The 15,314-nt window shown below is 48.2% G+C and overlaps 1 protein-coding gene across 7 annotated transcripts in view; it reads right to left on the bottom strand.

Annotated features, from left to right (window-relative positions):
- LOC129495493 (suppressor of cytokine signaling 6) overlaps window positions 1-6,231 on the bottom strand; it is a 35,689-nt gene extending 29,458 nt beyond the window's left edge. The window contains exons 1-3 of one of the 7 annotated variants that reach the window (XM_055303050.1): window positions 6,114-6,227; window positions 575-771; window positions 263-449 (exon numbers count right to left, since the gene is read on the bottom strand). The gene's annotated coding sequence lies outside the window, so the exon portion shown is untranslated. Of the gene's footprint in view, window positions 1-262; window positions 450-574; window positions 772-1,001; window positions 2,799-5,517; window positions 5,638-6,113 lie in introns of those variants that run through there. The other 6 variants (XM_055303045.1, XM_055303048.1, XM_055303047.1 and 3 more) reach the window with 6 other exon arrangements.
- Between the last annotated feature and the right edge of the window lie 9,083 nt (window positions 6,232-15,314).

The raw sequence follows: 15,314 nt of genomic DNA, 5'->3' as shown, positions 1-15,314 counted from the left end.
CGCTAGGAGAACCACCATCAGCACTGCCAAATAATAGGCTATCCAGAGCACGTGACAAATACACCTTTTCTAAATCATCCTACAGAATAACATCAAATTCTTAAAATTGTTTTTGATGGAAATCTTTCCTATTAGGAGCCATATATTCCTCTGTTCTCTTCAAAGGGAACCCTTAAACACAAGCATGTGTATCCAATATAATCTCATGCTGTCACTGAAGTGCTATATATAGACAGATGCCTCTACAAATGACCAAATTTACCTGTTGGAAAATTTCAGGATGGCATAGTGACGTCTTCAGGTTTACTGATGCTCAGATAACGGTTTGTCTCCCGGGCCTTCAGAGATATGCCGTCTTTTCTTCTTTCTTTCTTCTCTACTAAACAGTCTGCTCCCAAGGACAATGGGATAGCCACCGCTCCCCAAACATAGTCTCCAAGTGTGATGCCCTTTTAATAATTTTAAGAGAACATTTCAGTGTGATGGCTGTTAACAGTGATAAAAAAAAATACATATATATCACAAGAGTGTGAAAACAAGAGCCTGAGGCTTTGCAGAAGGCTGAGAGCAGTACCTTTTTTGTTCTACATCTTCCATCACCTGACTGCAGTGACCCAGTGCCAAGCAACTCAATAGCTGCTCACATTTGTAACCTTCCCGATTTTAGTAGCTGGCGCCGTTAATACTTCTGTGGGCTCCCATTGTCTTTCCTCCTTTATTTTCGTTTTTCTTGTCCCCTTGGTCTTATGCACTTTCCCCACACAAGACTACCTTAACAAGAAAAACCAAGTCTTACACACATGTTACCGATTACCCAGACTGCTCCCTTTAACTATTCAGTTTATTTTAAACTAATTATTACTATTAGCATTTACTATATTCCAGGCACTGAACCCATACATTTACATGCATTTTCTCATTTAATTTCCACAACAATGCTGAGAAAGGCATTATTATTTTATGGATAAAGCAATTGGACAGAATATATTTTAAAAACCTACCCTATGAAGTCACAGAGCTAGATCTGCAGCCTTCTCAAGACTGCCTTCACTAGCCAGTCAGTTATCTAAGCTTCCGACTTGTCTGATTCCAACTGAGGTTTCTCGAGGCTTTTTTCCTCCTGCTGAATTCCGCAACATGTAGCTGAGGATGCCAGAGGTTCCAGATAACCGAGGGTTTGCCTTACCAAGCTATGTGAGCTAACATCAAGGGAAATGTGCTTTGGAGCTGTGACTCTCCACACGCTATAGATAACTATGCTTCCAGAAGTGACAAAGGCCTGTGGGTCTTCGTGAACGGCCAGTTGGACATGTAAATCAATCAGCCCCATGTCTGATTGGCCATATCTGGCTGGCTCCATCAGTTGAGCATGCAACTCTTGCTCTTGGGGTCGTGAATTTGGGAGCCCTGCCGGAAGCAGAGCTGACTTAAAAAACAAAACAAAACAAAACAAAAAACACAACAGTTCTCTGCGTGTAGGTAGGGTGACTTGGGGCCTAAAGTTATAATAATTTTGGTCTTATTCATGCTGTGATTTATTCAGGTGAGCAGATCAGCTCAGAATGGCATAAATAAGCAACACAAAAAAACCAACAGATTTCTCACCATCTACACAGCACATCCCTGCCTTTAATGTGTAGATAATAACGTAAATACAACTTTCTGTACATCGTGTCCCCACAGGATGTGTTAGGGAGACACAGAAGAACCGCGGACCACATTCTGCCCACGTAGGACTTACATAAGGAGAAAGACCAAAAGAAAAAATACAGACTGCGGTAAATGTTATGATGAAAACATACAAACAGGGAAGATGGGACCACTGAAGGAGCTGTATGAGGAGTAGCCAGGAGAGACTTCCCTGATGCAGTGAACCTGGCATTAAGATCTGAGAAGGAATCAACCATAAGAATGTTCCAGGCAAACAGAACTACCCTATCAAAGATGAGGAAGCCAGCAGCAGCCCGGAATGTGAGAGAACGCAGAAGGGCTACAGGGTGACTCCGTGGTGAGGAAGAGAGAGTTGGTCAAGATGAACTGAAGAACTAGGCAGAAATCACATGGCCCATGGCGGAGAGTTTGGATTTTACTTTATTTTTTTTTTTAAGATTTTTTATTTATTTATTAGAGACAGAGAGAGACAGACAGAGACAGAGACAGAGAGAGAGAGAGAGAGAGAGAGAGAGAGAGGCAGACACACAGGCAGAGGGAGAAGCAGGCTCCATGCAGGGAGCCTGACGTAGGACTTGATCCCGGGTCTCCAGGATCACGCCCTGGGCAGAAGGCGGCCCTAAACCGCTAAGCCACCAGGGCTGCCCTGGATTTTACTTTAAACACAATATATGCTCACAACAACTCTGTCAGGCAGATTTAATACCCTCACTTGAGCCCCACAGAAGAAGTTAAGGCTCGGAGAGGAGGTAGAATGTGTGCAAGGTCACAAAGCTAGTAATGTATACTGAAGATCAAACACCTCCAAAAAGTCCTCAGTATGCAACACAAGAATTCAAACCTTAAAGGACTTTATCTGAATATGTCTACTCTTCAAACATCAGTAAGACCAACAGCCACCAAAAAATAATCAAGAAAAATTTCATGTTTGTATGTGTCATCAGAGACCCTCAAGTGGGTTTCAAGTAAAATGTGCCCTTGGTTCTAATGCCTTCACTTTTTTGTTTGCTAAACCAGTGTACTCTACAGAATACCAAATTAACCACAAAAACATTAATGACAATTTCACTGTCAATACAATTTAAAATATGTCCCAATGCGGTTTCACTTTTACTGTGTGAACTCCTCTTTCTTTTTTTTTTTTTTTTTTTTTTTTTTTTTTAATTTTTTTTTAATTTTTATTTATTTATGATAGTCACAGAGAGAGAGAGAGAGGCAGAGACACAGGCAGAGGGAGAAGCAGGCTCCATGCACCGGGAGCCCGACGTGGGACTCGATCCCGGGTCTCCAGGATCGCGCCCTGGGCCAAAGGCAGGCGCCAAACCGCTGCGCCACCGAGGGATCCCCTGAACTCCTCTTTCGATCTGTCTAGTCATACAAGAAAGTTCCCCCTTTCTATGACATACACTAGTATTATAAATGTCTCCCTTGTAAAAGCAGTAATTTTACAAAAATACTCAGGCACCACAGATGTGCCATTTCCAAAACTGGAAAAAGATTAGGGATGAGGACCAAGAACTGAAATAATCTTCACTTCCCATAAAAGATGCAACAAACAAAACAGAAAAAGGTGATCTTAGCTTGGTCATTTACTTACCTACCTACCCTATTAAACGTCAAAATCAATGCATGCACACTACTAGTTATACTACATATAAATAACATGGGGTGCCTGACCTCACAGTCAACATACTTGTTTATCAACCCATTCCACATGACGGTATATTCTTGAGAGAAAGACAGTAACTACCACAAATTCAGAAATGGACATAACGTTTCCTTTTTTCAGACTATATTGTGACTTTTAAATAAGATCATGCAATTACTTCTACGAGCAAAATAAAAAATATTTACTATTTTTTTTAAAGATTTTACTCACTCATTGGACAGAGAGAAAACACAAGCAGGGGGAGCAGCAGGCAGAGGGAGAGGAAGCCTAACACAGGGTTCGATCCCAGGACCCTGGGATCATGCAAGCCAAAGGCAGATGCTCAACTGTGAGCCATGCAGGCACCTGATATTTACTATTAATAACACAAACGTTTCCTGAAAACTGATCACAACGGAGAAAACTACCAGAGTTTTCTCTGAGAAGTTACACAAGACAGTCTTAGGCAGACCCTTGTTTCTGTTCCCCAAAAAGGCCACTGAAAGGGATACTCAGATGGCAAAATGAGTAGGACCCCAGGCAGCACAGCAGACCTTGTCCTCCCAGGTCATGGTGCGACCTAGGTCAGGGACACCCAAACCCTTTCCCTCTCACTCCCTGGAAGGTGCTGCCTTGGGAGGGTACCACGTGACACTGAGGGTGAGCCCCTAAGTCCTGGGGAGCCCCTATCTTGTCACTAAAAGATGGGGAAATGGGCAGTGCCAGGTACCAATTTAGGTGGCATCTAAAGAGCCTAATAAAAGGGAAAAGTATTTCAAAAGAGATGTTCCCTGGAGACCCTTAAAGGGTAAAGGTTCATCCTTAACCAAAACAAACAGTGGAAAGTACTTGTCAAACCCCAGAGAGTGGGATCCCTGGGTGGCGCAGCGGTTTGGCGCCTGCCTTTGGCCCAGGGCGCGATCCTGGAGACCCGGGATCGAATCCCACGTCGGGCTCCCGGTGCATGGAGCCTGCTTCTCCCTCTGCCTGTGTCTCCGCCTCTCTCTCTCTCTCTCTCTCTCTCTCTATCATAAATAAATAAAAAAAAAAAAACCCCAGAGAGTAAGTTCTTCTGAGAACCGTTATCAAGGGACGGTGGGTGAGCCAGCTTCCCCAAAGACAAGGAGAAAACACCAGGGAAGGTACAGAAGGGGCTGGGGTGACCCGCGGGGCTTAGAACAGGGGCAGACGGTGAAAGTCAACCGCATCCACTGCCAGGTGATGCAGCAGTGAGGAAAACTAGAAAGCACACAGGAAAAGAGAAGTACCACAGGCTACCTGGGAAGCTTGTAAACAATACCACTGATGCTTTTATTTCTCTTCTTAAAGATTTTACTTATTTATCCATGAGAGAGGCAGAGGGAGAAGCAGGCTGCATGCAGGGAGCCCGATGTGGGGCTCGATCCCGGGTCTCCAGGACCAGGCCCTGGGCCGAAGGCAGGTGCTCAAGCGCCGGGGCACCCGGGCTGCCCCCACTGATGCTTTCAAACAACGATGATAACTCGGGAGGCCTGGGTGGCTCCGCGGCTGAGCGCCCGCCTTCGGCCCAGGGCATGATCCTGGGGTCCCGGGATCGAGTCCCGCACCGGGCTCCCTGCACGGAGCCTGCTTCTCCCTCTGCCCGTGTCTCTGGGCGTCTCATGAATAAATGAAACCTTCACAAAATGAAATAAATAACGACTCCCCACGGCACTAGGTGTTCCCTTTAGAATCCATTCATTCAAGTGAGCGCGGTGGATCTCAGGCTGCACCGTGCTGGGCTTCTAAGTCAGGATCCAGGCCGGCCTCCCACGGTGGCGAGCACCTCAGACGTGGGGTCCCGAAGGCGGTGGCGCCCACTTTGTCGGGTCGCGAACGGACCGTGATTCCAAGACACGGACGACGGGAGCCGCGTCTGGCAGCGCCCGGGTGTCCCTCGGTGTCACCGCTCGGTGGTCACCGCTCGGTCCTCGGGTCCTCACGGCGCCGCGGGCTGCCTCGTCCAGGCAGACACCGGGAAACACGGTGGGGCCGGCCTCAACGCTACGCGCGCCGCTCCCGGAAGCCCGAGGTTCACCCCACAGCCCGCCCGGCCCCTAATCCCGGGAAGCGGGGCCGGCGACGCCGGGGTGCGCACCCCCACGCGGGAAGTTGGCGCCCGGCCGGCCGCGCGCAGCCCAAGTTTTGCGCCGGGACCCGCCGCCGGGGAACGTCGGTACCTGCGCCCGAGACGAGCCACCACGGTGGCACCAAGTCGCCAACTCCGGGAGCGGACTGAAAACCAAGGCCTGTGGGTCCCGCGGCCCCGTCACGCGCCGCCCTCGCCGCTCCCCCGGCTCCCCCCGGCTCCCCCCGCTCCCCCGGCTCCCCCCGGCCCGCGCGACCTCCCGGGGGGCGGGGGGCGGGGGGGAGCCGCGCAGGCCCCGCGCCGCCGTCCCAGGCCTCGCCGAGCCCCGGCCTCTCGCCGGCGGGGCCGCGGGCAACAAAGGCGGAGGCCCGGGCGGCGCGCGGCGGACCGGGAGGCCGAGGGGGCGCGCGGCGCTCGGCGGAAGCAGGCCTCGGCCCTCCGCGCCCGGCCCCCGCCCGGCCCCCGCCCGGCCCGGCCCCCCGCGCGCCGCTCCCCGCCGGCCGGCCCCCCCCCGCCCGCGCACCCGGCCGGGCCCCGCGCGGGGACCTCGGCTGCAGGCGCGCGGGGCGGCCTCCCCAGCCCCCGGGCCGCGCGACGGGAGAAGCGGCCCCCGCCCCGGCCTCGCGGCCGACGCAGCGGAAAGCGAAGCCCAGACGCAGCCTCCGACGCGGCTCCGCGGACGCTCACCCGGCGGCGGCCCGCTCCGCTTCCTCGCCCAGCGCCGGCGCGACTGCCGCGCTCGTCCCTCCTCTCCCGCAACTCCTCCTCCCGCCTCCTTCCTCCTCCTCCTCCTCCTCCTCCAGGAGGGGCGCGCGCGGCGGCGGCGGCGGCTGGGCCCGAGCGCCGGGCGGGAGCGGAGGAGCCGAGCGGGCCGCCCCGCGCCCTGCACTCGGCCCGCGGCGCAGGCGGGCGTCCGGGCGCGGGGGGCGGGCCGGGGCGGGCCGAGCGGGGGCGCGGGGGCGGCCGAGGGCGCGCGGGGGCGCGGGGGGCGGGGCGGGGCGGGGGCGGCCGAGGGCGCGCGGGGGTCGGAGCGGCGTCCGGCCCGGCGCCCCCCCTCCCCCTCCCTCTCCCCCGTCCCCCTCCCCCTCCCCCTCCCCCTCCCCCTCCCAGCGCGGGGAAGCCCTCGGGGCCCGGGGCGCCGGCTCCCCCTCGGCGCGGGGGCGATGCGCACCTGGCGGCGGCCCTGGCCCGGGCGCAGCGGGCTCCCGGCGGGACCGGGGCCTCGGGAGGGAGGCCCTTCCCTCCCCGCCCCTGCTCCGGCTCCATGGCGAAGTCCCTGCCCGGCGGGAGCTCACCGCTGGCCCCCAGCCCGCTGCTTTCCGTCCGGGGCTCGAACGTTCCACCCCGCGGTGCGCGGCCGTTCGCCGCTGGATCTCAGGGTCGTTGCGATGGAAAGTTGCGTCGTTGGCAGCTTGACTCACTTCTTTGGAAACCGGCTGAATGTGCTGCCACTGACGCGTGGCAAGAACAGCAAATTTTATTTTTGTCAATGAGAAGCTACAGGACAAAAACATGCGTTCCTCTTTTGGTGGAAAGTGATTCAAGATAGGAGTCATGAGAATCCAACTTCAGGACTGTTGACTTTCAAAGTTGCGTTTCCTTAATAGGACCTTTTTAAAAAGAAAAACACACACAGAAGGCTGGGGGGGGGGAAGAAGTGGGAATGTTCAAGTGGGAGTTTATATCTGAATTACATCTCAATAAAGCTGCTAGTTAAAAAAGGTTCAAGTAATTGATCTTAATTACTATAAATGTCTAATTGCAGTATTCGCCTAAACAAAATCTAGATTAATAATTTGGAAATTGGATTATCAGGAGATTTGATCGCTTTTTATGACCGGATGGCATCTGTAAGGCTGATGTCATTTGCTGTGGGTGATTCACCAGAACCTTGTTATCTTCGGTTCTTAACCTGAATTTATGTGTAAACCTGTACCCTTATTGTTATCCTGATGTAAGTGCGACTCAATTCTCAAAGATCTAATTGCAGTGAGTGTAATCTAAATAGAATGGGAAATATCAGAAAGGGAGACAGAACATGAAGACTCCTAACTCTGGGAAACGAACTAGGGGTGGTGGAAGGGGAGGAGGGCGGGGGGTGGGGGTGAGTGGGTGACGGGCACTGAGGGGGGCACTTGACGGGATGAGCACTGGGTGTTATTCTGTATGTTGGCAAATTGAACAACAATAAAAAATAAATTTATTATTAAAAAATAATAAAAAAATAAAGTGCTAAATGGTAAGAAAAAAAAAAAAAAGAATAGTCAGAGGGGCACCTGGGTGGCTCAGAGGTTTGGTGCCTGCCTTTGGCCCAGAGCATGATCCTGGAGTCCCAGGATCAAGTCCCACATCAAGCTCCCTGCATGGAGCCTGCGTCTCCCTCTGCCTATGTCTCTGCCTCTGTGTGTGTGTGTTTCTCTCATGAATAAATAAATCTTAAAAAAAAAAAAAAATAGGGCAGCCCAGGTGGCTCAGCGGTTTAGCGCCGCCTTCAGCCCAGGGCGTGATCCTGGAGACCGAGTCCCATGTCGGGCTCCCTGCGTGGAGCCTGTTTCTCCCTCTGCCTGTGTCTCTGCCTCTCTCTGTGTGTGTGTCTCTCATGAATAAATAAGTAAAATTTATTTAAAAAAATAAAAAAAATAGAATGGTCAGAGAGGTTAGCAGGAATACCAAGTAATAATAAGCAAACTTTTCAACCCCACCCCTTCTCGTTTTAAGCCCCCTCCGAAAGAGAATGGGTGAGATGGATTAGAGATCTGCGCAGCGGGCCTGGTGAGCACAGAGCTAGCAAGCACCTAACTTCTCCAGCAGAGAGGATCACACCCTGGGCTTCTGAGTCTGTCACAGCTGGTCAGCATCTTGGCTTGGCTTTGATAGCACATATAGTTGTGTGACCTTCACCAAGGTTCTCAGTTGTCACTTCAGTTTCTACTAAAGAAGCAGGGTAGGGGTGGGGGAATGGGTTCTGATATTAGGTCAGATAGCTGTGAAGATTACTTTGTAAAATAATGCACACACAAAAAAAAACCACTTAATTTGGTGCCTGGTACAGAAGAATGATCATTACTAGGTAACATATATTTCATGAGCCAAGCATTGCATTAAGTGCTGTCGAGTATATAATCTCCTTTAATTTTAACAAGCATCTATATAGGTTCAGTATTATCTCCACATTACAGATGAGGAATCTGAGCCTTCTTGTGTATAAGTAGGAAATAACTTTCACACGGCTACTACGGGGCAGAGCTGAAATTCAGACTTAGGTCTGACTCCAGAATATGAGATCTTAAACACTAGATTAAAATAATAGTGGTAATAATATTAGTAGTACAGCAACAACTATAGTGTAAATTATTAGTGGCTAAATACACTATTAAAATCTTCATGCTCAGCTGAATTCCAAGCACGTCTTGGCTATATATTCAGGTGTTCTTTTTTTTTTTATTATTTTTGATAGTCACACAGAGAGAGAGAGAGAGAGAGAGAGAGGCAGAGGGAGAAGCAGGCTCCATGCACCGGGGGCCCGATGTGGGATTCAACCCCGGGTCTCCAGGATCACACACCTGGGCCAAAGGCAGGCGCTAAACCGCTGCGCCACCCAGGGATCCCATATTCAGGTGTTCTCATCCAAGCCTCCTTTCCATCAGCAATTCCATCTCCCTTTGGGGGAAATCTTATCTTTGCTTCTACCCAGCACAGCTGAGAGGCGTGCCCAGGAATAGCACTCATGCCCAGGACTCTAACCCTGGGGCAGGAGATTCAAATAGGAAGGGTGCAAGACCCACCCTAGTAGGGTACCTGGATCAGATTGTTCCTGGTGCCAACCCCTGATAGCCTCCTAATAAACTCCCGCTTTGCTCCAGATAACCAGTTTCTGTTGTATGGAACCATAAACGCTGCCTGATAGATATATGTATTTGCTAAAAGATGATAATGGCAAAGGGTCTTATTGAAACTATCCTGTTTAGGCAGCATGGTTCCACCTGTTCCTCCTAAGGTCATAGCTTCTAGAGCCAGAAGGACCTTTATTGGACATCAATATCCTCATTTTGGAGGGAATGAGAGGAGGGAACAGACTCAGAGATCATATGACTCGTCCAAGATGACAGAGCTAAGAGCAGTGAGTCATTCCATCTCCCCATTTTCAGTCTGGTTTGATTTCTAGTATTAAATAAATGTCTTCCCTTTTTCCAGAATGGATGGGGCGGGGGAAGCATCCCAGACTTTCTCCTTTGCATTGCCTTTCTGCTGCCTCCCGCCTTCCTGTCTTTGAAGGTCTCAAGCTGTCCTCCACTTGTTCACGTTCCTTGTTGGTACTTACACTATGTTAAAGAATGTCCCCCAAAGATTCACATCCTGCTTAGAACCTCAGAATGTGCCCTTGTTTGGAAGTAGCATCTTTGCAGATGTGGGTAAGTGGGTATGAGCTCAGACAGGAGTAGGATGAGACCCTTATCCTACATAATTGCTGTCTTTATGAGAGAAGAGACACAGAAGCAGATAAGTAGGGGAAGACAACATAAAGACACACAGGGAGAACTCTAGGAAGGCAGAGACTGCATCAATTCGCCCACAGGCCAAGGAATTCAAGGATGGCTGGCAGCCACCAGGAGCCAAGAAGAGGCCAGAAAGCATTCTCCCCTAGAGCCTTCAGAGACAGCACAGCCCTACCAACACCTTGACTTTGTACTTCAAGCTCTCATAATCATGAAAGAATATACATGTGTTGTATTAAGCTTCCAGTTTGTGGTACTTTGTGGTGGCCACCGTGGGGAATGAATACAGGACTCCTAGGCCCACCCGCCCCATGTGCCTGCACTCTGGAAGTCTCCTCCCAGTTCTAGCTTCTCTCTAGACAGCCTCCCGGTTACTAGGGTAACCATAGGTCCCAGTTTGCCCAGACCAGTACCAGGTTATGACTGTTGTTCTGGCACAAAAGTTCATAGTGCCACTTGTCACCTCAAAACTGTTCCAGCTCAGACAATAAATTTCATGTGCACCTTGCCTTTCTCCTAACCTGTAAAACTGTGACTCAGTTAACCTAACATCAAAGCTCTTTGAGAATTGGACCCAACCTACTTCTCCAGCCTCATGGTCTATTTCTTCTCGATATCACACTTGGCTAGGCCAGCACTGGCTAGGCCACACTGGCTAACTCTGTCTCCAGAGAGGCCCAGCCCTGTGCCTTCACTCATGCTTTTCTCCCTGCTGAGAAAGTTCGTCCATTTCACCCCTCCCCTACCTTCTGATTATTTCTGTTTATTGTTAATCTTATTGTCAAAGTTCAGGTATGCCCTGTCAGAAGTGATGTCATCCTATTTAGAAACCCCACCTTGGGTTCAACTTCTTTTAGAGCACCCTTCACACTTTCCCCTAAATTGCAATAATTCTCTATCCTTCTTGGAATGCAGATGCTTTGTTTTGTTTTGTTTTTTAAGATTTTATTTATTTATTTATTTATTTATTTATTTATTTATTTATTTGAGAGAGAGAAAGCACAAGCTGGGGGACAGGCAGAGAGAGAGGGAGAAGCAGGCTCTCCACTGAGGGAGCCCAGGGTGGGGCTGGATCCCAGGATCCTGAGATCACGACCTGAGCCCAAGGCAAACATTTAACCAACTGAGCCACTCAGGCTTCCCAGATGTTTTGTCTTATCATCTTTGCATGATGCTGCTAGTACCTTGAGTGAAGAATTTTCACATAATAGGGATTCAAGAAATGTTTGATAAATAAATATGAATATTCTATTCCTCTCTCCATCTACTTAAGAATAGCCCGGTGATAAATGGGCTTTCAAAACCCTTTTAAAGATCCACTTCAAGATATAGGGTGGCTAGTTTGTCCTTTTCGAAGTGACACATACCTGCTTTCTGGGAAAATGTGCTATTTTGAACAGCAACTAGATCCGATCCTGCAAGCTGGGAACGTGCTGAAGTCAAAGGAACGATGCCTATGTTCCAGAACAATGAGCTCTGAGGATGTTTAAGACCTGATAGAAGGTATGTGGGTACCTGTTGACTCAGAAAGGTGACACTCCAACAAAACATTGTTCCTCTAGGAGTCTTTGGCACATCAGGCTTAGCTTCACGTTGTTCTCTATTTCACATCAAAGATTCCTATTTGCAGACAATTTAAAGAAATAGCTCACTCTTTCTTACCCTCTCCACTTCCAGGATCCAGGGCCCCTCTGACTGCTTAGAAATCTTGCACTTATGTAACACAATCCTGTTGATTTACTGCAAAAAAAAAAAAAAAAAATATATATATATATATATATATATATATATATATATATATATATATAGCAAAATACCCTTTATTGTGAGGAGTTGATGGCAATGTATTGCCTCCTAGACATTTAGGAGGCATGTTTTATTCCAGAGAATAACCCCCGCCCCTCCATTAAGCCAGCAATGGAAGAATGTTTTAGAATTCTTCCTTAGAGTCAGCAGAGAGCCAGAACTCCTATGGCCAGCTCAGGGTAGTCTTGAACTGCCATCGCTGCTCTGGGTGACACTACTAGCTGGACACATTCCCATTTCTTAGAGAATCCCCTTTCTATGGCAGGACAGAGTGAGTTGCTAGCTCACTGGGTTCAAAAGCTAGGGCCAACATTTACAGAAAAATAAACTTCTACCTATGTTTGAGATTCTAAAACACTAGAAAGTCCTGACAAACCATAAAAAAGAAAAAAAATACTGTGCTTCCTCTGCCATTGATAAATATTCTATATTAGAACTTCATTCCTTTAGATTTGGAGTGATTAAAGTACAAATACATTCCTAGAAGCAATAGCACTTTCAGGTGTCATTACTCTGTGATCTATACATTACGATCATATTGTTATGCGATTCTTGCATCATTTTTAACCTTTTTTATCTAGGTGTTCCCCAATTTACCTGTGCAATTCCATTCTAAGAGTTTATTTGTAATTTAGATTACAAATTCAATTTACAATGTAATGTTTCTAAGGAAAAATGCAATGTTTATTTATTTTTTTTTAATTTTTATTTATTTTATGATAGTCACACAGAGAGAGAGAAAGAGGCAGAGACATAGGCAGAGGGAGAAGCAGGCTCCATGCACCGGGAGCCCAATGTGGGATTCGATCCCGGGTCTCCAGGATCGCACCCTGGGCCAAAGGCAGGCGCCAAACCGCTGCGCCACCCAGGGATCCCAAAATGCAATGTTTAAATGGTCATTAGATTCCCAGATTTTCTCCTCTACCCAACAAAAAAGCTTATCATACAATGAAATTATACAACTAGAATGAATATTAAGTTCTCTTAGTGATCCAATACATGATATACCATGTGAAAGCTATCCTAGCATGTTAGTAGTAGGCTCCAAAGGAATGTGTAGCAACTGGGAACCACAGGGTTCAATAAACGCATCAGGCCTGAGCCCCAGTAGGACGGGCTTTCAAGGGCCCAGTGGGTATCAGAGCCTTGGATAAGGGAACTGCCTAGATTCAGGGCTAGGGCTGCCTTCCAATCTAAGCAGGGAAATTCAAGTAGGGGTCAGAGAAAAGTCAAAGTTGAAAGGAAAATTTCCCTTTGGAGCCCCCAGTATAAGTATTGTGTTAGGTACTGGTGTGAGTTAAATCACATCCCCCAAAAGATATGCTGAAGTCCTAACCTCCATACCAGTGAATGTGACTTTTTCTGAAAATAGGGTCTTTGCAGATGTAATCAACTTAGATTGAGACCAAACTGGATTTGGGTGGGCCCTATTCCACTGACAGATCCTTGCATGGGGGAAATCTGAATAAAAACACACAGGGATGGACACCTGGGTAGCACAGAGGTTCAGCGTCTGCCTTCAGCTCAGATCGTGATCCCAGAGTCCTGGGATAGAGTCCTCCACTGGGCTCCAGTCCCCCATTAGTCTCCCCGCAGGGAGCCTACTTCTCCCTCTGCCTGTGTCTCTGCCTCTCTCTCTCTCTGAGTCTCTCATGAATAAATAAATATAATCTTTAAAAAAAGAAACACAGGGAGCGCAAAGATGGAAGGGATGTGCAGAGAATAGAGTACTGCAGCTCTAATCAAAGGAATGCCAACAACTGCTAATGAGGACCAGAAGCTGCCTTGGAGGGAGCATGGCCTTGCCTGCCGACACCTTGATTTCAGACTTAGAGCCTCCTGAGCTAGGAGAGAATGCATTCCTGCTGTTCCAAGCCACCCAGGTGGTGGTACTTTGCTATAGCATCCCTAGGAAAGAACACGGGCAACTTATAGGGGGCCCTCTCATTCTAAGGCAGAGACCCAATCGTGGAGACTGCTGAGTTGCGTGGAGCAAGACTGCACCTTCCACTCATTCAATATCCAACAAGTATTTCTTGAGCATCTATGTTCCAGGACATACACTACGTCCTGAGTGGAGGGGATATTTCAGCAAATGTTAACAGAGCATCCACTGTATCGTAGTCACAGTTCTTGGTGTGGTGGATAAGGAATAAAGGACGTTATTTAAAGTGCCCTTAAAGGGATTAATTTAATAGGAATGGGGGAAGAGAGGGGAGGAAAGAGTTGACACGAAATAAGTAAGCAAATGAACAGAAAGGCCTAGAATCCAAATGTGCTACTGATGAGGTAGATAGTAACTGGGCAAGGATTGGTGGCCCTTGTATGAGTCAATCCAGAAGGGCCTCTCTGGGGAAGTCATCCTCATTCTGAGCCTTGAAGGATGAGGATGAGAAAAAAATGTGGAGGTCTAGGCAGGGAAGCCTTTTGAGAAAATCTCCGAGGTGTAACAAAATTTGGCATATTTCTGGGCGAAAGCAGACTGGCATGGCTGGAACATGGTAATGGGTCGGGAAGAGATGAAGGGGAATGGAGCGGGGGGGGGGGGGTTGGTAAATCATTTCAGTCTTATACGTAGGGAGTTTTAGTTTTATTCTGAGTGATGGGCAGTAACAAGGGGATGTTAATCGGGGATTGGTGCAAACTAGTGCACACTTTAACAGATCTGTCTTCTCCCCGAATAGAGAATGAATATTCTCAGGACTAAAGGTTAGAAGTAAGAAGAGTAGGAGCCTCGAGGAGGGGTGATGGCAGTTTGGACTAGGGTGGAGGTCACAGAAGTAAACTGAATTCGATTTGCTCATTAGGACTTTAAAAAGAGGTGTGCAACTAAGTCAAGAGTAAGACGAAGGAGTTCTGGTGATTCTAATACACATCTAGAAGTTCTTTGACACTCTCCTTGAATTTGGGCTGTTATGACTCTCTTTGAATAAACAAAGCAAATTTATTTAAGAGAAGGTTTATGCGGCCCAGGGGTCTCCATAAGGAAATGAAGACGTGAAGGATTGGTGAAAACTGAGTTTCCACCCTGAGTATGGTGGATGGTGAAAAGTCACATCAAGATATGACAAAACAAAGAGTTTGAGTTAAGTGGCGCAAACTGGAGGAAACTTAGCAAGGTGTTCAGAGTCCTTTCAGTGTCCCTTTATCTCTGCAGATGACGATGCTCCTTTCCTCTGTGATAGGACACCTCTGACCCGCTTTGGGCGAAGCCCAGGAACTCCTTCAGCTTCAAACATTCAGTATGTCAAGGAGTCATATATTTGGGGTTAGGATGACCTGAATCCCACCAATAAAAGCCTAATTCCTTACCAGAAATTTTGTTTTTCCACTGCCATTTTTCAAAGGATATAAACCCAAAGTGTAGAAGAAAAACTTCTCTTCTGACCTCTTCAATCATAATCCTGCAAATTAAACTGACAAAAAGACAAAATAACAGGCAAAAAGGCATATGTTTTTTATTGATGTTAATATTTTTATGGGCATGGGCTTCACGGAAAAGAAGTAAGAACCCAGAAGCACCTGGGTGGCTCGGTGGGTTAAGCAGCAGACTTTGATTTCGGCTCCGGTCATGAGGTCTCATGAT

The sequence above is a fragment of the Nyctereutes procyonoides genome, unplaced genomic scaffold (genome assembly GCF_905146905.1).
Source record: "Nyctereutes procyonoides isolate TBG_1078 unplaced genomic scaffold, NYPRO_anot_genome, whole genome shotgun sequence".
Taxonomy (NCBI): Eukaryota; Metazoa; Chordata; class Mammalia; order Carnivora; family Canidae; genus Nyctereutes; species Nyctereutes procyonoides.
The sequence above is the reverse complement of the archived record's forward strand: the minus strand, read 5'-3'. Positions and strand labels throughout refer to the sequence as shown.